Source organism: Diadema antillarum, unplaced genomic scaffold (genome assembly GCF_040938485.1).
Source record: "Diadema antillarum isolate AM-2024a unplaced genomic scaffold, OU_Dant_1.0 scf00000015, whole genome shotgun sequence".
NCBI lineage: Eukaryota > Metazoa > Echinodermata > Echinoidea > Diadematoida > Diadematidae > Diadema > Diadema antillarum.
In genome coordinates, this window is record NW_027270904.1 from 702501 (window position 1) to 724856 (window position 22356).

The 22356-nt window shown below is 37.8% G+C and overlaps 1 protein-coding gene across 1 annotated transcript in view; it reads right to left on the reverse strand.

Annotated features, from left to right (window-relative positions):
* Positions 1 to 22356, reverse strand: part of LOC139723598 (uncharacterized) — a 71802-nt gene that overhangs the window by 43762 nt on the left and 5684 nt on the right. The window lies entirely within an intron of this gene.

A 22356-nucleotide genomic window follows, 5' to 3' on the forward strand; every position in this document is an offset into this window, starting at 1 on the left:
TGATAGTGATGGCAAGGCGAAGGCCTCGAACTATACTTTCACTTTCGCATACCAGACAATCGAAGACATCCAAGATTTCTAATTACACAGCACATTAGGCTGGGCAATAACGAGTTATGACAGTACATCGTCGGTATAGTTGTCTCGATGTCGTAAGTACCAATTTGTTTAGATGCCCTCATATGGAAATTATAACTCACCACTGCTATATCACGTGTGTGTCTACGTGTGTGCGCGCGTGTGTGGAGATCTGATATTGTTTGATCAAATTGACACATTGTCATCTGCAGGACTTGAAACATAAATCGTAATCTACTGTATCTCACTAAGTATTATAGCTATTATTATGATGATGACATTCATTTTCTGAATCTACCATACTCATACGTATGTATATAATTATATCTTTTTTTCCCTGCTAAGTGCTATACTATCGCTTCTAGCAATAGATTGCTATTAAACGTAAGTCTGGTCCTCTTCATAATCAAAATTGAATTATTTAATCAAACCAAGTTTTGTATCGAAAATAACAATTTTTATTTCATTTGTTTATCATCTCATCACTTGGTAATCATTATCATAATGTTGTTAAAATTCAATTTGAAATGAATGCAGAAAAGCATTTGCGAACGATATCTGCGAACAAAAATAATGATTTATTATGTTCAATATAAATGAATATTCGGTATCTAATGATCATAAATAATCATATTAAATATTCACCGTTTCTTGGTGATTATCTAGGCCTACACTTCAGTACTTGAATCTATAGTTCACACATCATTCTGTCGTACAAACATTTTGGAAGTGAGGAGAAACTATTATAAAGGTATGCATGAATTACATGAATACGATTATCATAAAACTGAATGCATATATTTCATGTGAACTTTATCTGCTACTATAGAGTTGGAACACTGGTAGGCAAGTGACAGGGGTCGAACTGAGGGGAAGATAATACTAATTACTACATGATACACTGTACAATATATAGCTCTGCTTGTCCTGCCCACGCCAGGAATGATATAGGGCCTACAGTGTAGAATATGCAACACACGAGCTTGCCAACACAGACGACAGATGCTGTTTTCACGCCAATATAATCCTGATGCGCATTCCATGGACACTTTAGCACTGATTAATACGTGGCCACCTCGTCTGTTTGTCTCATCAGAGGGGAAATACCGTCCTCAGCTGCGACTAACGATTTGCTCACGCGCTGCTTCGGCGAGCCACGGGCCTAGAGATGTGGAGGGAGCCGTGCCCACAGACAGGTCTGCATGGGGATGCTTAAAGGACAAGCTCACCTTTATAGACATGTGGATTGAGTGGATGCAGCAATATTAGTAGAACGCATCAGTGAGAGTTTAAGGAAAATTTGACAATCCGTTCAAAAGTTATGAATTTTTGAAGTTTCTGCTCAGTCAGTGCTGGATGAGATTAGAGAAGACTACTATACAGCTTGTGGTCATGATGTCATATATGTACAACGATATAAAGAAAACATAAAGAAGATGAAATGAAATGAAATGAAATTTATTTACCAAACAAACAAACACTGTCAACAATGTCACAACAATCAATAGCTGAAATATAGTTTGGCAAAAAAGAACTGGCAATAGCGTGCAGGCTATTCAACATATTTTCACTTTTCTCGCATGATAAAAACGCTTGACTTGCCTCTTTCAGAAGGCAGGCGGAATAATATTACCCTTAACTTACGTCAGTGACAAGTCGAGGAAATGGGTACTTTTTTCAAAAAATGACATTTTGTGAAATTCTCTATATATTTTCCTTGTATCGTTGTACGCATGTGACATCATACACTGCAGTAGTCTTCTCATCCAGCAGTGACTGCGCAGATACTTAAAAAATTCATAACTTGTGAACGGATTGTCCGATTTTCCCCAAACTTTCACTGATGCATTCTAATGATATTGCTGCATTCACTCACTCCACATTATATATGGAGGTGAACTCTACTATGTCTACGCCAGTTTACGTTGAGCTCAAAAGAACAGCACCTAAGTCCCATCATCGTAAGCCAAAAAAACAAAACAAACAACAACAACAACCACATGTGTGTTATATTTGTTTCTTTGAAACATTAAACTATGTAGGCTTCACAGTTTGAAGACAGTGTTCTGGTTTTATATCGGATGATATGAATACTGCTATCATGCTTAGTATCTAATAGTACTGATATTATTATTATAATTATTATTATTATTATTATTGTTATTATTATTATTATTATTATTATTATTATTATTATTATTATTATTATTATTATTATTATTATTATCATTATCATTATTATTATTTCGTTTTATTTATACAGGGTGGCCCCGTCAGTAATCAAGTAGGCCTACTGTTTTCCAGGGGCCCTGATACTCCGAAAACTGATCATAGAATGTAATAACAATGATGATGATGATGATGATGGTGATGATGATGATAATAATACTAATAATAACAATAATCATCATCATCATAATCATAGTAATAATGATAATAAAATAATGATACTGGCATTACTGATAATAATAACAATATCAACAATAATAACAGTGTAACAATGATGATGACGATATCCTCTATAAGAAATCGATAACTCATACACATTCATAATGTTCCTGATACAGCACTTCTAATCGCTGGCGTGAGGAAATAGCAAACTTCACTAGGCCCTAATTGTTAGATATCATAGAAACCACGCAATTAACGACAAAATTAGCTATAAGAACTAATAATACTTTCCCTTAACCTTGCCCAATCAGAATGGTTGAGCTCATCAGTTCGAAACATCAAATTTACATATTCTATGGGTCTCGAATTAAGTCGCAAACCATAATGATCTGTCATGTGCGTACTCCATGGAAGATGAAAGCGTTTGGTTTCGAACAAAGACTATTCATTGAAGTTGTCTAGTGTCTAAGTTATGGAAACGAGGGCCTACCAGTGACATATTCGAAATAATTATCTATTTCTATTATAGACTGAATCTGACCACACGAAATTCAGTTTGTTTTGATATTATAAACTCACATTTCTGACCAAGAATCGAATGTGCGAAACCATAATGATATTAATATCATCTCGTAGACAAATACAGCGTAATGCATACAACAATGATATGTGAGAAGACGGACTAAGAATTCACGTAATACGTGTTGTATGTGACGAAACATGTAATACAGAAGTAATGCCAAGGGGAAAAAAAAAACATGGTCTCGCTGTTAACATACTGTGTTTGAAACCTTTAAAGCTGTTCTAAGAATTTGAATGCATTGGCATACTACTCCACGGGCGATTGTGTGCTTTGTGACGTACCGGGGAGACAAGTGACGACGCGTTTCGTATCCTCTCCATAACAGACAATCATAATTTGCATATATCTATATTGCAACGCCATTATGATCATCAATAGTATAGGTTCATAAATTACAACAAGCACATCAAGGGATTGTCTATGGGGATATTAATGCCCGCCAAAGGTCAAATTTATACGTTACTATCTATTGTGCTTTATTCTTATCCTTTATCTCTAGTGTATGTGACAATTAAAGCCCTCTAACCATCACAATATTGTGAAAATAGTGGGCAATACCCATTATTTCGCTGCGAAGAATTCTGCAGCAGAAAACGCACAACATAACGCCACTGAAATCGACTTCAGTCCACTGACAAAAGCGTTGATGGGATGGCTTCCGTTTTTGACGTCGAACTGAGCAATGATAAATTGAAACATATTTGCTATAGCTGATGGCATTACTACTACTAATATCATTCCTTCATTTCGTCTTATGTGGATCGATAATAACGTGGATGATAAGTGTTGCGTTGCAGCTATTTACGACCTTAAGGTACATTAAAATAATGCGTCTGATGATAATGACTTTAAAAATCTATTCAGATATCAACTCGAAGAATAATGATGATAACTGGAGTTTGTAACATGAATCACCATGATACATTACCACTTTATCACCTTATCGCAATACAGATGAAATATACGTGTATATGTATCTATATATATAAAAAAGTGAAAGAAATTATAAGATATACATCATCCGTTACATAATACTTCGCGTTACTTAATGAATCCATATTCATGAAAGAAACATATGAAACATTCAATGTGTATAACATCCGAACCTGTTTTGAAGCACCCTACACTCCAAACCAAAAGGGAATTGATAAAGAGAGAGTTGTCCTTCGATAAAACATCCATCATGTTGGTTGCATTTTCATGTCGGCGGATATATAGAGTTTTACCACAACCAACACCCGTCTTCCATCAAGCAAGAATTGTTCGATTTTAGGTTCAGACCAGTCCGTATCTACACCAGCGAACTCAGACAACCAATTGACGCCAACAATTCCAATCATTTCCTCTCAGATTAATATACTTACATTCCTAGGTTGGAAACCTCGGGCCACGGGACAGGAGTGCTGCACCGATGGTATATCCCGTCTATCAGTGTCTTATTATTATGCCAGACTTGCCACTAGGTCTGTTCCCTGACATATATCAGGTGATCATACTGCTATATTACTACGAGATATGAGAGCGAGGAATCACAAGACGAGCTACAACTGCTATGTATGTCGAGACCTCTGCGTGTATTGGTCTGCTATAGTTTCATAGCACACGCCCACTTCAAATGCCACGAGGAAGAAAGCATTAAAAGATCTGTGAATCGACGATGTCTGAAACAGAAACTAGTCGCTTCCGTTGATACATGGGGGGGGGGGGGAGGGGGAGGGGGGGCTAGGGGGGAGCTAGGGCTGCAGCTGCCCACACGCTTTTAGCTCTAAAAAAAGAAATAGAAAAAGAAAAGAAAATGGGAAAATATCGAAAAGAAACCGCACAAAAAATGGCATTCAAATGCTCCACCCCGAGATTTTTCCAGTCAGATGATAAAATCTCCATTTTCAAAATGATTTGAGAGATACAGCGAGCCCTTAAAGGGATCGTATAATTTTGGTTGAGACCTAATTTCAGGTTTCTAACACTTTTGGTGAGATAATGAGAAACCTCTTATAAAATATGAAAGAGCATGCATGTAATTCCATACCTTTTTACGATTGCTTTGTTTTACTTTGTTTTTGAATGTTTCAGTCATGCCAAACCCGATTTTCATCAAATAAACTTTGAATTCCTCTTATTAAACTGGTATGCTCTGTACTATTTCATAAGCGTTTTCTTGGTATCTCGCAAAAAGTTAAAAGCCCAATCTCATCACTACCAATACTGTACCATCCCTTTAACCTGGTGTACCAAGAAGAGGCAACAAAATGAAGTGAGAGTCAACCAACAAATGCAGATTGCCAAACATAATCATCAAAGTATATACAGACCAACCCTTCCCTTTAGTTTTCTTTGTTCTTTGTTCCTAGCCCTTCCATGACTGTTCTTGTTGTGTGTAGTCCTGATTATGCGATTACTTTCCCTGCCTGTTTGTCATTTTGCATCTGATGAAGATTCTGCTGGGATCAAAAGCTCAGGCCATTTTGATTACATTTTACTCCATTGGCTCGCCAATAGTGGAGTTTTTTCCAGCAGCTTTTTTGCTACAAGTTTGAAAAAGTTATTACCCAAGGATCACTATCATCATTCATGTAATTATGGCCAAAGCTTAATAACAGGGTATTGGGATCATTATCGACAATTGGTGAATTTTGACCACCGTGACGGCATTGTGTATATAAAAATGCTACGAACACGAGATTTATTTATTCAATTATTTATTTTTCTATTCAGTCTTATTTCAACAAGGTGGCCCTATCAGTAAGCAGGTAATCTTCTTCGTGGGGGTCCTGCACATGCAACGACATAACAAATGACAAAACAATGACATTAACACTAAGTACAACATACTGTACGTGGACAGATGGCGCCATACATCGCGGTACCCCGGTGTATATAGGACGGTACCCTGGGGTTCATGGTGCATCTTTATCAACTTCCTGATTACAATCAATGTATGACAAAATAGGTTCTTGATACCTTGCATTTCTTCATTCAAATTCCTAAAATTAATGATTAGAGCCTTTTCAAGTCACATCGAAACTTTTATATTCAAACAAATTAATCTTGAGAAGGATTCCGCCATCTCTATATTTAAACTTCCTGTGACGTCATTAAGTAGTCCGACATTGAAGCGTAGACTCCTTCCCAGGATCTTGATACAGTCTTTATAACATTTTTTTTGTTAGCTATCGGAATATGCTCTGGTGAATAGGCATTGGAGAAATGCATCTGTTGTTGTTTGATGACTTTGTAGAATGGATGAACTCTGCTACTTAGTATGTTGCAAGTTTAGATTATGGTATCTGAAAATATTTTGTGCATGCTTGTTCTAGACTAAATCCCTCTCGGAAAAGGAGGAAAGAAGAGATAGAAAATAATTACTGAAGGTACAGTTCTTGCTGTTGTTGTTATTTCCTGATTTTTAAAGTACATCATTCAGAAGCATCAAGGAAAGATACAGATTCGCCGGCAAACAACGGGGTCAACGCACTATTCAACCATCCTTCAGGTCTACGAGGATGGGTCTCATACTCATCATTCGAACGTTTTTTGATGTATTCCAACATCATTTTCATAATGGACTCGCAGGCACAACCTCGCTATACTATACCCCAGTGCTTTATAATGTTTCTCGTTGCTATGGTTGTACAATAAATGTTGTTGTCGTGTCTAATGCACCAGCTACGAGCAAGGAACGCTGGGTAACTATAGCAGAGATTAGATGTCAATGACGGACGTACGCTACATTGAAAAAAGAGGACAGATATGATATGATGACAGTGAAAATGATTATGATGTTTATATTGGCAGAAGTAATACACCTGTAATAGTAGTACCTAGTAGTAGTAGTAATAGTAGTACAGTAGTAGTATGTAGTAGTAGTAGTAGAAATGAAAATGACGATGATGATAATGATGATCAATCATAATGATCACAAAAAATAATAACAATAAACTACTCTGAGAATAATGGGTAAGATAAATACACAAACACTGATAAAGAAAACAATATGGAACAAAAGAAGACATTACACCACTGACAATGATAATAGAATCATCATCATCATCACCATCATCATCATCATCACCATCATCATCATCATCATCATCATCATCATCATCATCATCATCATCATCATCATCATCATCACAGCCCGCCTGCTATGTGAAGGTCAGGTAAGATGATTTGGCACATGGTATCAACTGCTCACCAGCGTATCTCGCGGACTAACAAATTGAACTGCACTCATGGATACTTTGGCTCGAGCACTTTAATTTATTGTAAGTCTTCTATTAATGGATAGATGTTCAACCTACAAATCTAGTCTACGCTGTTACCTAAACCTCCCCTTACCCGATCTCACTCTTTTGTCTGCCTAGTGCGACATGGACCGACACACCTCACGATGTTATTGCGGGATAGGGTACGTAGGCCTATCCATTAATTAACTCGTGGAGCTACAACACGATAAACCCATTCTGTTCATGTAGGCATGGAAGAGCGTCTCGTATTGACATGATGATATGAACGCGGTTAGGAAAGGTTAACTGGCCACTTCGCATGATCAAAACACAGCACTAATTGGTTGCATCTTTCATACGTCCTAAATGTTCGTAACATCCTTGCCACGTCATCACTGGTTGACCTCAGGAAGCATGTAGCTCACCACCGAGTTACAAATAATAATGTATGAGTGACCGTTGTTTTTCCTTCCAAGTTGGTTCAAGGTAGGCAGCACGCACAAAAAGGTGTTTTCCCGGCATCACCATGATCTATATCGTTTGGGCAATAAACCTGATAAGGCCGGCATGTTTACATAATTACTCATTCAAAGGAGCTGTAATAAACAATCATGCACACGTAATAAGTGGATGGACACAAATATCGTGTAATGTATGTATGTATGTATGTATATGACACGTATGTATGTATGTATAGATAGATAGATAGAGATAGATAGGCAGATAGATAGATAGATAGATAGATAGATATATAGATAGATAGATAGATAGATAGATAGATAGATAGATAGATTAAAACACATAGATACAAAGATACATACATACATACATACATACATACATACATACATAGGCCTATACATACATACACAAAGTCAAACCTGCCTATAGCGGCCACCCAGATGAAAAAGGTGACCGTAATAATCAGGTGGCCGTAATAAACAGGGTATTTAACATGACTTTTCTCTCAGGTTTTTTTTTTTCTTTTTTAGTGGCCGCATATGGCAGGTGGCCGTTAAAACAGGTTTGGCTGTATATTATACAACACATGTATTTACCCGTGTAAATATTGTAGTGACATATTATTATATCATATATTCATTGCATCTTAAAATGAAGATAGAGAGAAAGACAACAACAACAACACCACCACCACCACCACCACCAACAACAACAACAACAACAAAACCAACCCAAAACAACAACTTATGTTAAAGGTGCCGTTTACCTTTGGGAGCAGTGATTCAAAAAATGTTCAAGATTAAACATCACATTTGATGCATATAGTGTAGATCAGCTGTATCACAAAACATCCTACCACGTAAAAATTTTGCAATAAAGCCTAAAATATGAGATGATATCACTATTTTTCTCGATAAATCATAACTGTAGACGGTTTAATCCAGAAACGTTTATATCATAATTATTGTTCGCATTTTGTATATTTCAATTCAACAATACTTAACATTAATCATACTGATTCAAATTTTTACATTGGTTATTTCTGCCCCTAACTCGCATTCTAGAACTATTTTGAAGCACTAAAGTTGGATTTTTCTTTCATCTTCAAATGGTAAATTATGCCTTTAAATGACTTTGTAATCATGTGACAAACACGAAGGCGACGAAAGAGTCATTGAGTGCCATCGGGGTGGAGGACAGAAGAGTCTACAATCCCACAAGTAAGAAAAGAGGAGAAAAAATAGAAAAAGAAAGAGTACACAGTGCATTATAGCCGACTGATAATCGTACGTTCTTCAGAAGTATAATCTCTCTCTCTCTGTCACCGACAAATAACATACACCAACAAGATTCACCGTCGTCGTGTCGCGAACGTGTAATCATTGGAGCTAGGATCCTGAGTGGATTCTGATGAATTCGGGAGAACGAAATGATATCACCCCGGCTACAAGAACTGATGAGGAAATATAATCGAAACTCACTCAAGCTCGATATTGCCTGGAGTTGATGGACAACATGCGTTGTGAATAGAGAGGTGGGAAATGCTTGAAGGTGCGCACAAAACACGAATGTACAAAACGTTACACACTCATTACATAGCCTTCATTATACAACACACACACGCACGCCCACACAAACAACGTATGCAAAAAAAAAAAAGAACCCACACACACCACATCGCACACACACATAAAACATACACACACTAGCATTGGGTACTTGTGATCTTACACTACCAAATGACTATGTTATATCGTTATGATTACGATTTATCGCAAGTTTGCAATTACTATTATAGCGTTATTTTGATCAGAAATCTAATAATGCATCTAATACTGATGATTATGCAAATGCTATAAATATTTCACGATAACATTAATACTTCAGAAAAGCCTGCCAATGTGCATATTATCAGTATTAGATGCATCAGACTCATTGTAATTGTAAAGAAAATTAATCAGGCTTTCTTATGATGTCACATTTGAATGAAATGATGCAGTTTTCAAAGATATGTGATACATTAAACTGGAATTGTAGGACTTTTTGAGGGGTTCATTTTGGTTTGATCTTTGATGTAACGTGACAGGTGCGTGTGGGTGCCAGAATACCACATGGAACATTCTAGCAGCAACAATGCACGGACGATGAAACCGAATTTTACATACGACGTGAAAAGAGATTGCACGATGAAAATCCCATCGAAATGTCGAGGGAGTGGGAAAGATAAGAGGGACAGATAGAGATAACATATATATATATATATATATATATATATATATATATATATATACAGGTAATATATATTTACATATATATATATATATATATATATATATATATATATATATGTTGCGAATTCACGTATTGGTTCCAATATAACAAAGAATCAAGAAATAAACCAGTAATGCATTATTTCGCCAATTTGTATAAGAAAGAGCTTCTTATGCAAATGTATATTGTTTCTTATATCTCTTTCTTATATATTGGCGAAATAATGCATTACTATAGTTTATTTCTTGATTTTTCGTTATACGTGTACAATATATATATATATATATATATATATATATATATACATATATATATATATATACATATGTTTATCTATATATACTGTATATATATATATAGAGAGAGAGAGAGAGAGAGAGAGACAGAAAGAAGACAAAGAGAGAGGGGGTGGGGCGAGGGAGAGAAATAGAGGGAGAAAAAGAAAAGGGAAAGAAAGGGTTTGATAGGTCAATCTCATGATTTACACCGACACACGTCGTCCATCAAAACGATTATGAACTAGAGTGCCGGAGCCAGAGAGAGGTTATAATGATGAAAGCGATATAGCCCTCATTACTCGTAATCAATGTGCTATATTTATCATTCAAAGTCACTCCTCTTCGACGACTTCGCTCGTCGCTTTGCTATAATTGTCTGCTCTTGAATTGAGTAGCACCCAGGTGCGACGAGTTATTTATAGACCCTTCATGCGCAGAAGATGGACGAATCTATAACACACCTTCGAGATGTCCGCAAGGTTGTATACAGCAAAGAGGTACTATAGGCGAGCTCGCCTGGTACCTACTTCTTTTTTTTTTTTATAAAGGATGGTTATAAAACACTCCTCCCCCTACCCATCCCTGTTAGGAAGTGAAGTGCGCATTTCACACAAATTCATTTTTTTGTGTGTGTGTGTTTGTGTATCCATGTCATCATGCGACAACATTATTTAGATAATCTAATGAAAACTGAAAATTCTATACTCTAATCTCTATAAAATACGAGTAGATGGCACGCGTTACGTATTACCCCAGCTGCGGTTTATAGAAGAAGAGGAACTATATTATAGTCCTCTTACTGTGGAATTACTTACACGGTGAACGCAACATCATGGCGTTGTATCAAGCTGGCCAATTCATAAAAAAATACACGGAATTTTCAGTCGCTGTAAATCAGACAATCAACAATGGTGCACGAAGGAAAATGTAGATGTGTTTCGTTGTTTATGACAATCATTTCCCCATCAATTTTGTGCGGCAATAGATCACTACGGATTTGGGAGGAATGGCGGCAGAGCAAAAATGTCATCTTCTCACAAACATTCGCACTCATTCATTGCAGAACGCGGAAAGGCAGCACAATGGGCAATTCAGTGTTATACCAAGGCAAAAACAACGATGCCGCAGCACGCACGAAGAATGATGTTGACGATAATTTTGTGAATTATGTAAAGTAACACCAAAGAAATAGACCTGTTTGTAGGAGCTTCATGCACATTTATCATAAGTTTAAATTGGATGAGTCTTCATCGCCCTGATTTTGTTTCAAGGCGACTGAAAAAGGCTAAACTAGCACTACTTTATCAAGCACTTTCAAGTTTTGTTAAGTGCAGGACAAGGCAAAAGTGAAAATGCTTGAATTCATTGAAGTACTCATCCAAAAAATAGACATTATAAACTGAGGAAACCGCAGACAACTCCCTCTGCTGTTTGTAGGCGACTTATTCTCGGGAAAACCCACACTCATTTCAACTTGACGTTAAATAAGCAGAAAGAAATCAAAATTAATCAAACAGCCGGTGGTATATAGTCTTATTCATATCTCACATGAAATATTCTCAGAGACTAAAATCATAGAATTTCATAGTCTAAGCTATTCTGATGAATTATTGGTCACAAGCACAGGATATGCAAAATACAATGTAATACATGAAGTCTACGCCTCACAATTCTCTAATCGGCTTGCACTCAGAGACATCTCAACTAATTTCAGGTTTCTAACATTTTTTTTTTGGGGGGGGGTGAAATAATGAGAAACCTCTTATGACATATGAAAGAGCATGTAATTCTATGAGGAATTCAACGTTTATTTGATGAAAATTGGTTATGAAATGGCTGAGATATCCAAAAAAGAGCGATTCTAATAAAGTGTGGGACCCACACTTTATTACGATCGCTTTGTTTTACCATGTTTTTGAATGTTTCAGTCATTCCAAACCCGATTTTCATAAAATAAACTTTGAATTCCTCTTAAAATGGTATGCTCTGTACTATATCATAAGTGTTTTCTTGGTATCTCGCAAGAAGTTAAAAGCCCAATTCTCATCTCCACCAATACTGTACCATCCCTTTAACATGAACATACATGCAGAGTAGAAATGTCTTCACATCAAATTGTTCTACAGAGTTGCAGCAATGTAGCAATGGTGACTCTGGAAAGGGAAAAAGGGATACAGTCGCTTATTTATCGGCAAAAATTGATTTTCATAGCAATATTGATGAGTATACATTGTATTGTCCAGACCAGTATAATAGGAGAGTTGTTTGACGAATATCATCTGCACTTTGTCCAACTTGTATAAAATGTGATGGCGAGCATTCACTGCTTCACGGAAACGAGCCAAACTTCTATAACTTTTTTAAATTCGTGGTTGATTTCAGTGAAACTCTTCACACTTCACGCTTCTTCATAAAAACACAAAAGAAGAATCAATTCCCGCACGAAGTGGACTTATCCTTTCAGAGCGCCGTGTGCTGAAATTATGGGCTCAAGCAGTTGTCAGGGAATAGATAGTGTGTAAAGTTTTGTTACTTTACGATTTGTTGCGAACGTTTGTAAACATTTACTCCTGCGTTTGTCGGCATTATCCGTGGATTTACGCGCGGACTGTAACATAATTCATATTCTCTGATTGCCATTTGGGGGCGAAATTTAAAAAAACAATGAATATGAAGACGAAAAGATTCGAGTTTGTTGCCGCTTCCTGCTAGCCATAAAGTGTCAGAAGTAATTTACGATCATGAAAAACGAAGTACCCCATGTTTGCTAAGAGAAGTACTAGGAAACTATTAAAATTTATTTATAGAATGCTTGTGGCCCAAGATACGTGAGTGACTGTAAAATCCCACGTTCGAGAAGTCAAGACATTTATTTTGTTTTAATGACTTGTATGAACATCACGAATACCTTTAATATCTAGATTTCAATCTTATACGGCTTTCTTCCATTTCTATTGACATATAGCACTGCTTTTATTTTTCTGTTTCCTATATCAGTTTCTCACATAGCTATACACAATGACATGAGCACCGATACACGTTACCACACCAGGTTTTTCATATTAATATGAAGACACTATTTTCTCTGAAGACATAGAAGAAGGTGGAGTTTATTGATTTTCATAAAGTATATGTATTGGATTAATATACTTTTATACCCCTTCTCTATCATCAATGGAGTTCTTCCTCATTATTATGGTGGCTGACGTATGTTTCATATTCTTGATTGCCAATCAATATATTTGGCTGATTTCGAAATGTACAAATACATCCAATGGATGAATTTAAACACATCATTCGCATATAAAACGTGCTGACATGTTGCTCTGGCGAAAACAAATGACGGCTCTGTAATGTACAGAGTGTGCCTGAACTTGGTCTCCTCGCGAAGTGCAAACGCTCCGGCATTCATTCGTGCGATAGGTCTCAACGGACTGCACAATCGCCGCCATTATTGACGTGAAAATCTAATTTACGACGCGTCCGTCCCTCGACGCTGAAAATATGCTATGCATGCGCGCGATCCGGCATACCGTGCGCTCATCGCAGACAACACACGCTGCCTTATCGTAAGTCAGCCGAACAGGGGTCTGTAAAATTATATCCTCCTGCGCGTCTGTGTATTGAAAAGGATATCACCAGCCCGCGCTACAAAGGAAATTGAATCTCTGTTGAGCAACAGTCCTTAAAACCTAATGAGAAACGTTGATTCAATACACAGCGGCCACATTATATGCTGTCAGATATTGCCAGACGCCGCGTGACTAAGGGGGATTGTGATTGACAAATTGCGCCAGACAACTTATACAACAGCTTGAATTTATTAATGTTCTTGCGATCTATCGACGGGTGGAAATGTCGTTCAATGAAAGGAGAGATCCTCTGAGCCCAGCGGTGATTACTGCATTGCACATAGCATACTGTCATCCGTCTTCACAGTAGGACCATGCAGCTTGCAGAAGGGGCATTGAGGGGTGAAACGTTTAAGAGCCCATTCAACAACAGTCTAACCTAGATATGAAAACATTCTAAAGTTGTTGGGTAAAGAAACCGTAAAGCCATGTAGCTGATCAGGTACTGGAGAACTGAAAAACTGTGAAACATTGGGTGACTCTATGAGCTCAAAAAAAAAAAAAAAAAAAAAAAATCCTGGGTTCAACTCCTGCCCGTTGCTTACACATCTACATTCTAAAAAATGCGGAATTAAAAGTGACCCAAAACGGGGTAAAATTGACCCCGCCAGCTTGGTTAACTAAGCACTAACCCCGTGCGGGGTCAACCAAAACAACCTCGCAGCGGGGTTAAAATTTGACTCCGGCAGGGTCAAATTTCGACCCGTTGCGGGGTCATTTCTATAAATGACCCCGAATAATTGATGTATGATGTCTGTATAGCTAGGGTCATCTCAAATATAACCCCGTATGACGTGCGGGTTTAATTTATCATAACCCCGTCGAGCTTCCAAAAAAAAAAAAAAAAATGGTCATTTAATCCGACCACGCAACGGGATCTTCTTTTATGGGCGGTCAACTTTGAAGAATTAAACAAAAAGGCTAAGTTTTCACATTAAATTTGATGTACATAGTAACCGGAATCTTACCGATTTTTCTACCAAGGGCAAAAGGCAAAGAAGCATCGGTTGGTCAGCTTCGCGCCACTCACTTGCTCGTTCTCCTAACAATATTAGTCGCGCCAAAGTGTCAAAAATAATATATCTCAATCATAAAGCCTTGATAAAAGGCTACATCCGGGATTCATAAAGTGCTATGGCCTTTTCGTGCATATCTCATGACATCATACATGTCACGATCACCTTGGTCGCCAACTAATACGAAGGCGAAGCAATATGCACCTGTGACATTTTCTTCTTGTTTATAGTATGGCAGCATATCAGTGATCAGTTGAATGTTGTATTGCTCTACTCACCATATTATTGTGGTCTAGCAAGATATTGGTAGACGAACCATACGCAAGTGATTTGTTTTCCTTTTTTCTCTGTCTTTTCTTTTTTTAAAGGAAGCATGCCTCACTAGTAATAACTGCAAGCAACATGCACAGTTAACCCCCTGCGGTGTTTGTTCTGGTTTTTTTTTTTCCAATCTCGAACCGATTACAAAACATAAACAACAGCAACGCAAATCAACATTATATGGTGGAACCGCAGAGAGCTGAAACGGCATAATAACATCACAGTTATTTCCAAGTGCACACGACCAGGGATCAAAAGAGTGGTTGCCATGGTGACAGAAACTCTACCGCTAGCGAGACCCCTCAGCCATTGTCGTGGACTGCGTGACTCTTCTATCATGTCTCTCTGCTGTCAGACCACGAAAGATGCCACACAGGAATATGAAATCATTTAATAATATGAACGTTTCGTCAAACCAAAAGGCAAACGTCAATTTCCCCTGAATTCCATGTCCGCTATCAGGACTGTGAAAGTGTTAAAGAGATGCTGTATAGTTTTGGTTCAGATGAGGATCGAGCTTTTAATTATGTGCGAGATATTATGAAACTACTTATGAAATAATACAGTTCTAAGCGATCCTAAAAAAAGAAAAAGAAAAAGGGTGGGCCCCATCGTTTATTAGAATTCCTATGTTCTGGATATCTCAGCCATTTGAAAACCAATTTTCATCAAATAAACTTTAAATCCCTTTTAGAATTATATGCTCTTTTATATTTCACAAGAGGTTTCCCATTACCTACTAAAGAAAAGTTGGAAACCTGAAGCCCCATTCAACCGAATCTATCCCTTAATATGTTTCGTCAAACTTCAAACACCACGCTCCCTGCACAAGTCCTTACAAAAAGGCTTTTAGAGTTCCTCACATGAAAACGCTCACAGAATGCGTTGGCAAAAACAATGGAATTATATTTTCGTGGTTGCTATGTAGCCACAGTCGGTATCAGCTTACAGTTAATTGATAAAATGATGCTTTGCGGCGAAACGGACAAAAGACTTGTGGATTCCATTTCACTTTTTATTGGTAATCACTTGCACACAGAATGCAGTCATCATGCGCGACTCTGAATTACTGACCAATCATATCACAGGATAAGGGAGTGGGGGTCGATCGCTACGATCATAATGTTTCGCGATTCGTTGACGAAATTCACGCCATACTACAAGGGAGGGAGACATTATATTGGCCTTCTTCTACTTATGATAATAATAATAATGATAATAATAATAATAATAATAATAATAATAATAATAATAATAATAATAATAATAATAATAATAATAACAATGTCTTATTTATCCAGCGTAGCCTCTTCAGTGTTGCCACTGCTCTACCCGGGGGCCCTGCCATTATTATTACCCTAGCGTTGCCAGGTACCCATTTATACACCTGGGTAGAGAGGGGCATTGTGGGTAAAAACATGTTGTCCAAGGACGTAAGCACTGGGCGGGATTCGAACTCGAGTCCTGCGATCGGGAGTCGGGAATCTTATTCACTAGGTTACAGCGCCCCCATCACATACTGTATCTTTCGCGCATTGGGTAAAACTCAAGATAAATTGTGAAGGTCCCTACACTCCTTCTCTATCTCATAGTCCTCTATACAAGAAACAGTAGAACATGCGATATCTATTCGTGATAAGTGCTTTCTTTCGTTTCCGGTGTATGATCACACAATCAAGCTCTGTTTTGTAGGACAGTGACCTCTACAGTATAATTATGCAACATCTCATCTTGCTAACTGAACTAAAACGCACAGATGATTATGACGAGTTAGTATTTTCCCTCACATTTTCCATATATTTCCCATCAATATACCTTTTTTTTTTGTCTTGAGAATGAAATTTTACACTACTTGATTATGTCCATTTGTCAAAGAAATTGTGCAATTTGTTTTGTTTTGTGACATTTTGTTAAATATCAAAAAGCAAAAAAGTCACAAAATAAATCGAAATCCAAATCGGAAGCTAACAACACGTGAAATAAACTTTTTCTTCGCTCCCCCCCCCCCCATCTCTTTCCCCCTCCAATCCTCCCTTCCGCTCTCCTTCTCTTCCACTGAAGTTCCCGCAACAGCAGCAAGACAAACAAGGAAAAGTAGAAATTACGCGGTGCGTAACATATGTCCCCGCCGGAAGTAGCATTTTGTAACAAAATGTGCAATATAGGTAAAAAATCAAGGTCAAAGGTCAAAGAAGTCAAAGGTCAAAATTCTGTGTAGAAGTTTTGAAGCCCTCACCTAGTGCCATCACATAAAGCAAATGGAATCGAAATTGGGTTAGAAATGGCGAAGGAGTAGCATTTTGTAGCCAATGTACAATATAGGTCAAAAATCAAGGTCAAAGGTCAACGAAGACAAAGGTCAAAATTCTGTGTAGAAGTTTTGAAGCCCTCACCTAGTGCTATCACATAAAGCAAACGGAATCGAAATCGGGTTAGAAATGGCGCAGGAGTAGCATTTTGTAGCAAAATGCACAATATAGGTCAAAAATCAAGGTCAAAGGTCAAAGAAGTCAAAGGTCAAAATTCTGTGTAGAAGTTTTGAAGCCCTCACCTAGTGCCATCATATAAAGCAAACGGAATCGAAATCGGGTTAAAAATGGCGAAGGAGTAGCATTTCGAAGCAAAATGTACAATATAGGTCAAAAATCAAGGTCAAAGGTCAAAGAAGTCAAAGGTCAAAATTCTGTGTAGAAGTTTTGAAGCCCTCACCTAGTGCCATCACATAAAGCAAACGGAATCGAAATCGGGTTAGAAATGGCGAAGGAGTAGCATTTTGTAGCAAAATGTACAATATAGGTCAAAAAATCAAGGTCAAAGGTCAAAGAAGTCAAAGGTCAAAATTCTGTGTACAAGTTTTGAAGCCCTCACCTAGTGCCATCACATAAAGCAAACGGAATCGAAATCGGGTTAGAAATGGCCAAGGAGTAGCATTTTGTAGCAAAATGTACAATATAGGTCAAAGGTCAAGGTCAAAGGTCACGACTGAAATTCTGTGTAGAAGTTTCAAAACTCCCATGTAGTGCTATCATATAAAGCAAACAGAATCAAAATTGGCTCATAAATGACAGAGAAGTAGCAAATTGAAGATTTTGATCACACACGGACGCACACACGGACACACGGACGGACACACGGACGGACGGACACACGGACGGACGGACACACGGACACACACACGTACGGAGCCCGTTTCATAGTCCCCTGCTCGAACTCGTTCGGCGGGGACAACAAACAAACAAAGGTAATTGAGAAAGATGATTGATTATAAACTGCAAGACATGGCGATAAAACGTCTCGGCTGCCAGTAGAAACAAACACTGCTGAAAAGACAATTCCGGGACATAATGAAATATTATCATGCCCAAGGCCGCAATACACTCTTTAATATGGCGTCATATTTCTGTAAGGACATCAACTATCTATCTCCTGTATAAGCTGTATGATTGAATTTCTTTAGGAAAATAAATAAAAGGTACTTCTTTGTCTATTTGAACACGGTATTGCATTCTAACCTGAGAGAAGCCTATCTTGATACGATATAGTTTGTATAGATTACGCGAGCTGTGGGTTGTAACCTTTAAAGGGATGGTACAGTATTGGTTGAGGTGAGATTCAGCTTTTAACTTTTTGCAAGACACCCAGAAACCACTTTATGACATGTTAAAGAGCATACAATTTTAAGAGGAACTTAACAAGTTTTATTTGATAAAAATCGGTTTTAAAATGGATAAGTAAAACAAAGTGACCCTAATAAAAGGTGGGTCTCAACTTTTATTAGGAACCCTTTGTTTTGGATACCTCAGTCATTTCAAAATCAAGTTTCATCAAATGAAATTTCAATTCCTCTGAGAATGGTATGCGCTTTCATATTTCATAAGAGATTTCTCATTATCTCCGAGAAAAAAAAATCATCATTAAAAACATTGGAAACCACAAACCCCATCTCAACCGAAACGGTACCATCTCTTTAACCGTGTTCGAGTAAACATTGCAAAGAGGGTAGCCTCTCGGCCAATGGCTATCATATCTCGTTCGCTCGTTTGTGTTACGATACACCAGCGTCGAACTCGAAAGGTCACTAGGCAGATATAAGATGCATAAATAATGGTCATCGAATGACCAGTGCGACGTATAGAGTTCCGTATTGTTGGCAATGACAGACCACGGAGCTCCATGGACAGACGAAGGAAGTACTAGGCGAGCTCGCTTAGGATACCCCCTTGGTCAGACACACTCGATCAGACTATAATGCGTGCCTGAGACGCACCCTTAATGACCATTGTTAAAACAACACCACCTTATAATGCGAGCGACGGAATATTGTCTGACTGGTAAATTACGCGCCGATTCACTGGAACACGTTGCAAACAACTTCACGAAAAGGTACACGAAAAGGGAAACGACACATTATAGCAGCAAGCAGGTCACTTCGAAGAAAATGTTAGAGCGGAAATCAAACAGAATTGTAGCACCTAGCGGTGCCCGGTCGACATCCGGGATGTGCCATAGGCTTATTCATGGATATTAATACTGGAGAATTCATCCAGAGTGACGTGCAAATAGCGGGTGTGATGACGGTGAAAACATTCCCAGTAACTTGAGCCTGACAACTTTGGTTTTCTTGCGGGTATTTGAAAACGAAAAGCGGCATTAGTTTTCCGATTGAAGGAAATCAATTTTCTCCAGAACTGACCTACTTCATGTAGCTGCAACCTTCATCTACGCACGATCACACACTAGACTAGGTGTCAAGATATTAGAAAAGCGAGAGTCAATATAGCTTAACTATAGCCTGAATGATGTCTAGATTTTTTTATTTTTTTATTTTTTTTTTGGAGGGGCAGTATTAATCAAAGCACACTCCATCGACTACATAAGGCTATAAAACAACACTCCATCGACTAAAGGCTATAAAACAAAAGACAGAGAGATAGAGAAAAAAGAAAGAAAAAAGAACACATTAAATGGCATGTAATGGTGGAAAACAAACCTACACAATTAGGCCTATCGACTGTATGATGAAATAAATTGGTTTGTGCTGATGATCTTGGGCTAACAAGGCATTGACAAAATGACTGCTTAGATAATATTGTCTTCTGCAAAACCAAAATAGGTATAGGCCTATACAGAGGAAGCTAAGACCCGTTACATGATTGTTGAATCCTTGATGCTACTCAGAGAGACATTAAAACACTGAACGATTTTGACGCATTTATTGAAGTGTAGCAAAATTTGATGATTAGAGACATCAACCTGTATATGTTATGCCCATAATGACGTTGTTTGATGTCGGCAGACCTCACTCTTCTCTTTAAATGTGACGTTATCAATTTAATTCAGTTCAATTAAACTCATTTTAATGCAACACATTTCTTTTTTTGGTCCCATAACACATAATACAAAAGAAATTGAAGTGAATTTGAGTACACACTGGTTGACTGCAACGTGAGAATTATAGAAATAAGGAAAACACGTATGCAGTTTAAAACCAAACTTGTTGCATTCTGAATGCATGGCGCTCCATTTTTCTTTTTTTTTTCTTTTTCTTTTTTTTTTTGGGGGGGGGGGGAGGGAGGCTCGAGTGTCACTAATTTACCAATTTGTTATCATTTTGTAATTGCTTTTTGGCCAAACTTTCTTTCTCACTCGGAAAAAAAATGTAAAGGATATTATGATGCTATTGTAGCGCGTTCTCTAAAACTAAGGAGGTAAAAGGCGGGTATACCTTCTGACTTGGACCAAAAGATCGGTCTGTATCTTGTCGTCGGGGATATAATATGTTCCGCGTAGACTATAATACGTCTGGCTTCAAGGAATCCCCTCCTACCTATCTAACGGAGGAGAGCCGTAAAAGTAAAAAAAAAAAGATGATAAAAAAAAAACTCCTTCGGACAGTCGGATTTTTCTGTCTACTTCTGGCTCAGACCACGAAGGTAAATAAAACAAAGTCTGCACGTTAGGAAATCAAGAAGATGAAGAAGAAGAAGAAGAAGAAGAAAAAGAAGAAGAGGGAGAAGAAGAAGAAAAAGAAGAAGAAGAAGAAGAAAGAGAAGGAGAAGGAGAAGGAGGAGGAGGAGGAAAAGGAGGAGGGAGAAAAAGAAGTGACATTGTTGATCGTTATATGTGCGCCAATTAGTATGAACCTCTCCGCTGGAGAGTTGCTCGTGGAGCAACCGCCAGGCCTTTGGGGAAGGTGGGGCAGTAGTCTGGGTGGAATCCTCGAATATCATGAACTTTAGTGGATTTGCAGAGGTATCTTTTGACCATTTTACAAATACAAACGGTGTAACTTTTAAAAAAATAAATTGTAGCAAAATGTTCTCCTTTTTTTGACAATTAAAAAAAAATAAAAAAAGATGTGCTTTCGTGGATGTGTGCAAGGAGGGACGAGGGGACGGGAGGCAGCACTTAAAATATTGCAGTGACAATGGTATATCGAAGTATTTATAACTTAAATTCGACAGCTTGTCTTCCCATTTCGTTTCCTATGCAGATTTCTTCTTTACCCCCTTAAAAACAATAAATGTCCTTGACTTTTCACGTACTTTCATATTCCCTTTTTTGGCGCTTGCCCCATCGTCGCCTACTTATAACGAAACCATATTGAAAGTGAGACTGATTATATTCTATTTTAGAACAACTTATCAGTGTTGTACAGGAAATGCTCACACACAGACGTCTAATCTTGCAGATTAATGATATACTGTAGACGCATTTCTCTTCTTTTTTTGCGAAATCAATGCACAACTTCCGAGATGATAGCTCCCAAATTTTCCCAAAAGAATGACACAATAACTGAGTCAGAGCATATGGATTACGCGACCTTTGTACAATATACAGATATATAGTCGCATCGTTGTCCCATTCTGGCCCTGTGCATGCCCTTACACAGACGGTAAGCCTAGCCATTACTCTAAAAGATTTGCCTGGCTACATCAGTTCACTCAACAGCGATTTATATGATAGATTGTTGTAACTCTAAATGCATGGTGTTCTACCCCGTTGACATGAAATGAAAATCATTTCTTTCTACCCCCCCCCCCCCTTGCTTGCTTGCTTGCTGTCGATTGGATTTGATAGAGTCAAGGCAGCGTGCAT